The sequence below is a fragment of the Salmo salar genome, chromosome ssa11 (assembly GCF_905237065.1).
Source record: "Salmo salar chromosome ssa11, Ssal_v3.1, whole genome shotgun sequence".
Classification (NCBI taxonomy): Eukaryota; Metazoa; Chordata; class Actinopteri; order Salmoniformes; family Salmonidae; genus Salmo; species Salmo salar.
Window position 1 is genome coordinate 64,029,658 of NC_059452.1, and position 5,379 is coordinate 64,035,036.

Consider the following 5,379-nt stretch of genomic DNA (forward strand, 5'->3'; position numbering starts at 1 on the left):
TCCTGTGTTCCAATGGCACGTTGTGTTAGCTAATCCAGGTTGATAATTTTAAAAGGCTAATTGATCATTAGAAAACCCAATTATGTTAGCAAAGCTGAAAACTGTTGTCCTGATTAAAGCAGCAATAAAACTGGCCTTCTTTAGACTAGTTCAGTATCTGGAGCGTCAGCATTTGTGGGTTCGATTACAGGCTCCAAATGGCCAGAAACAAAGACCTTTCTTCTGAAACTCGTCAGTCAATTCTTGTTCTGAGAAATGCTATTCCATGCAAGAAATTGCCAAGAAACTGAAGATCTCGTGTGTACTACTCCCTTCACAGAAGAGCGCAAACTGGCTCTAGCCAGAATAGAAAGAGTGGGAGGCCCCGGTGCACAACTGAGCAAGAGGACAAGTACATTAAAGTGTCTAGTTTGAGAAACAGACGCCTCACAAGTCCTCAACTGGCAGCTTCATTAAATAGTACCCGCAAAACACCAGTCTCAATGTCAACAGTGAAGAGGCGACTCCGGGATGCTGGCCTTCTAGCCAGAGTTGCAAAGAAAAAGCCATATCTCAGACTGGCCAATAAATAGAAAAGATTAAGATGGGCACAAGAATACAGACACTGGACAGAGGAACTCTGCCTAGAAGGCCAACATCCCGGAGTCTCCTCTTCACTGTTGACTTTGAAACTGGTGTATTTTACTTTTCTTTCAAAACCAAGGACATTTCTAAGTGACCCCAAACTTTTGAACGGTAATGTATATATGGGGGATTGGAAATGATGCAGACAATTACATGGCTGGAATCAACAATCTATCTGCATTATTAAAGCTGATCCACTCTTACGCTCGTCGTTTGAATGAGGAGACCAAGGTGCAGCGTGGTAGGCGTACATCTTACTTTTATTGATGACACCGAAAAAAACAACAAAGTACAAAAACGAACATAAAGTTCTGCAGACTACACAGCAACTAAACAAAATCAAGATCCCACAATCTAAGGTGGGAAAAAGGGCTGCCTAAGTATGATCCCCAATCAGAGACAATGACAAACAGCTGTCTCTGATTGAGAACCATACTAGGCCAACAAAGAAATAGAAACATAGATGTCCCACCCTAGTCACACTGTGACCTAACCAAATAGAGAATAAAAGGGATCTCTAAGGTCAGGGCGTGACATCCACCCCCATTAGAAAATGAATAAAATACATAAATCCTTCATGGAAAATGACTATCAAGTTATTATTAACCTCTTGACGGTCGCCTAGGATACAGCGCATTTTGAAAAAAATTCGTGCCCATTTTCAACGGCCTCCTACTCAAACTCAGAAGCTAGGATATGCATATAATTAATACTTGTGGATAGAAAACACCCTAAAGTTTCTAAAACTGTTTGAATGGTGTCTGTGAGTATAACAGAACTCATATGGCAGTCAAAACCCCGAGACAGATGGAAACAGGAAGTGGAATTCTGAATTGCGAACTCAACTTCATCACGTTGCCTATTAATCACACCGTGAGCTATGGTTCATTGAGCACTTCCTATTGCTTCCACTAGATGTCCCCAGTCTTTACAAAGTGATTTGAGACTCCTACTGTGAAAACTGACAGAATGACACGCTGTGGAACGTGGTCACACGGAGAGGGCCATCACCATTATGACGTCAGCGCCCCTGGTTACCCTCCCCTTTCGAAACGTTTTGAAACACAATGCAATCGTCCTCCTCGAATCTTATTGGAGCTCTGGTTGAAAAAGGCCCTAAAGATTTATGTTATACAACATTTGACATGTTTGAACGAACCTAAATTTAAAAAAAATGCATTTTGTTGAAAGAGTAGCCCCGCGCACGTCAGAACTTTTGGTGCAGCCTTCAGAACGCGCTAACAACAACAAGCTAATGGAACATAAAGGATGAACTTTTTCGAACGAAAATACATTTGTTGTGGACCTGGGATTCCTGGAAGTGCCTAAGGATGAAGATAATCAAAGGTAAGGGATTATTGACAATAGTATACAAGACTAGATTTTATATGCGATTGTTCCAAGATGGCTAGCCTATTGCTATTGCTAGCCTATTGTTCTGAGTATCGCATCCCCTTTTATCGCAAAGTGTGATTACCCAGTAAAGTTATTTTTAAATCTGGCATTACAGGTGCTTTCAAGAGATATTCATCTATAAATCTTAGAATGACAATATTACATTTTTAAAATGTTTTTGAATAGTAATTTAGTAAATTGTAGCGCTGTTTCATCGGATGCATTTGAGGGAAAATAGTTAGTCAACATTACGCACCGATGTAAAATGCTGTTTTTATATATAAATATGAACTTTATCGAACAAAAGAATGCATGTATTGTGTAACATGATGTCCTAGGTGTGTCATCTGATGAAGATTGTCAAAGGTTAGTGCTGCATTTAGCTGTTTTTTGGTTATTTGTGATGCATGTGGTTGGTCGGAAAATGGCTATGTGGCTACTTTTACGATATACTCCTCTAACATAATCTAATGTTTTGCTTTTGCTGTAAAGCCTTTTTGAAATCGGACAACGTGGTTCGATTCAGGAGAGGTGTATCTATAAAACGATATAATTTTTAGAAAAACTGAAAAAAAAAAATATTACATTTTGTTATGCTAATGGCGATAGGATTTTTCGCTGGATGTCCGTCCCGGCCGCACAGGGGTTAATGGGACTTGCGAAGCAAATGTCCCATTCTAAATCTTCTTCTTCTGAACGCTACTCCTCCTACACAGTTTCAGTTAGAAATGTCATTCAAGCTTTAACACGTGCAGATCGATCTGGAATAGTGTGCTTGTATAAAGCTTTTTGATATATTTGTCACGTCCTGACCAGTAAAGAGGTTATTTGTTATTGTAGTTTGGTCAGGACGTGGCAGGGGGTGTTTGTTTTATGTGTTTCGGGGTTTTTTGGTTAATGTTCTTTGTTAGTATATTTCTATGTTCGTTCTAGTTTTTCTATTTCTATGTTTAGTTTATTGGGTTGACCTTCAGTTGGAGGCAGCTGTTCCTTATTGCCTCTAATTGAAGGTCCTATTTAGTAGGGGTGTTTTTCTATGGGTTTTTGTGGGTAGTTGTTCCGTATGTAAGCTGTGTGCCTTTCAGGACTGTTTTTTGTCATTGTTTTTGTGTAAGTGTTTATTTTGGCTTTCTTCACAACAAAGAGATGAGTATACACATTCCCTCTGCGCCTTGGTCCAATTCCTACGACGAACGTGACAGAACTACCCACCACCAACGGACCAAGCAGCGGAGAAAGGAGCAGCAGAGGGATTTGGAGTCATGGACATGGGAGGAAATTTTGGACGGGGCAGGACCTTGGCACCAGGCTGGGGAGTACCGGCTACCTAAGGAGGAGCTGGACGCAGCCAAGGCGGAGCGGCATCATTACGAGGCATTATACGCGCAGATTGGCAAGTGTGAGAGGCAGCCCCAATAAAAAAAATTGGGGGGGGGCACACGGGACGAGTGGCTAGGTCAGGTAATAGACCTAAGCCAAATCACCATGCTTATTATGGGGAGCAGCGGATCAGGAGAGCGCCGGTCTATGCGGAAGTGCGCACAATCTCGCCCATGCGCACGCACAGTCCGGTGCGAGCGATTCCAGCCCCTCGCAAGTGCCGTGCTAGAGTGGGCATCCAGCCAGGTAGGAGTATGCCTGCGCAGTACATCTGGCCACCAGTACGTCTCCTAGCCCCAGGCTACCCTGCGCCTGCTCTACACACGGCAGCCATCAGGCCTCTGCACAGCCCAGTTCGCCCTGTGCCAGCACTCTGCTCGTGCAGGGCTGCTGTGACTACCCAGCCAGGACGGGTGGTGCAGGCTGTGCGCTCCAGACCTCCAGTGCTTGTTCATGGCCCGGTGTATCCAGTTCCTTCTCCTCGTACTAGCCCTGAGGTGCGTGTCTCTAGTCTGGCGCCTCCAAAGCCAGCACCACGCACCAGGCCTCCAGTGCGTCAGCCCAGTCCAGAGCTTCCGGCGACAGTTCCCCGTCCAGAGCTTCCGGCGACAGTTCCCCGTCCAGAGCTTCCGGCGACAGTTCCCCGTCCAGAGCTTCCGGCGACAGTTCCCCGTCCAGAGCTTCCGGCGACAGTTCCCCGTCCAGAGCTTCCGGCGACAGTTCCCCGTCCAGAGTTTCCGGCGACAGTTCCCCGTCCAGTGCTTCCGGCAACGTCCTACAGTCCGGAGCCTGCAAAGACGGCCCACAGTCCGGAGCCGGCGGAGACGGCCCACAGTCCGGAGCCGGCGGAGACGGCCCACAGTCCGGAGCCTGCGGAGACGGCCCACAGTCCGGAGCCTGCGGAGACGGCCCACATTCCGGAGCCTGCGGAGACGGCCCACATTCCGGAGCCTGCGGAGACGGCCCACGGTCCGGAGCCTGCGGAGACGGCCCACGGTCCGGAGCCTGCGGAGACGGCCCACGGTCCGGAGCCTGCGGAGACGGCCCACGGTCCGGAGCCTGCGGAGACGGCCCACGGTCCGGAGCCTGCGGAGACGGCCCACGGTCCGGAGCCTGCGGAGACGGCCCACGGTCCGGAGCCTGCGGAGACGGCCCACGGTCCGGAGCCTGCGCAGACGGCCCACGGTCCGGAGCCTGCGCAGCCGGCCCACGGTCCGGAGCCTGCGCAGCCGGAGACGGCCCACGGTCCGGAACCGGCGCAGCCGGAGTCGCCCTACGGTCCGGAACCGGCGCAGCCGGAGTTGCCCTACGGTCCGGAACCGGCGCAGCCAGAGTCGCCCTACGGTCCGGAACCGGCGCAGCCAGAGTCGCCCTACGGTCCGGAACCGGCGCAGCCAGAGTCGCCCTACGGTCCGGAACCGGCGCAGCCAGAGTCGCCCTACGGTCCGGAACCGGCGCAGCCAGAGTCGCCCTACGGTCCGGAACCGGCGCAGCCAGAGTCGCCCTACGGTCCGGAACCGGCGCAGCCAGAGTCGCCCTACGGTCCGGAACCGGCGCAGCCAGAGTCGCCCTACGGTCCGGAACCGGCGCAGCCAGAGTCGCCCTACGGTCCGGAACCGGCGCAGCCAGAGTCGCCCTTCGGTCCGGAACCGGCGCAGCCAGAGTCGCCCTTCAGTCCGGAGCTCCCAGAGTCGCCCTTCAGTCCGGAGCTCTCCAGCGACGCGCATCAGCCCGAGTTCTCCAGTGACGCGCTTTTGCCCTGAGCCTTCAGCGGTGGTGGACAGGTTAGGTTGGGGACTAAGGCCAGAGCCTGAGCCACCTCCATAGTAGGAGGATTGGGGAGGGGGGGGTGTAGCACAAGAACCGTCGGTGACGGTGGCCACCCTCCCTCCCTTTAGTTTGGGATTATTTTTGTTTTGGGGTTTATTTTTGTGTTTTTTTTGTTTGAGGTGCATCCGGGGTCTGCACCTATGGGGGGGG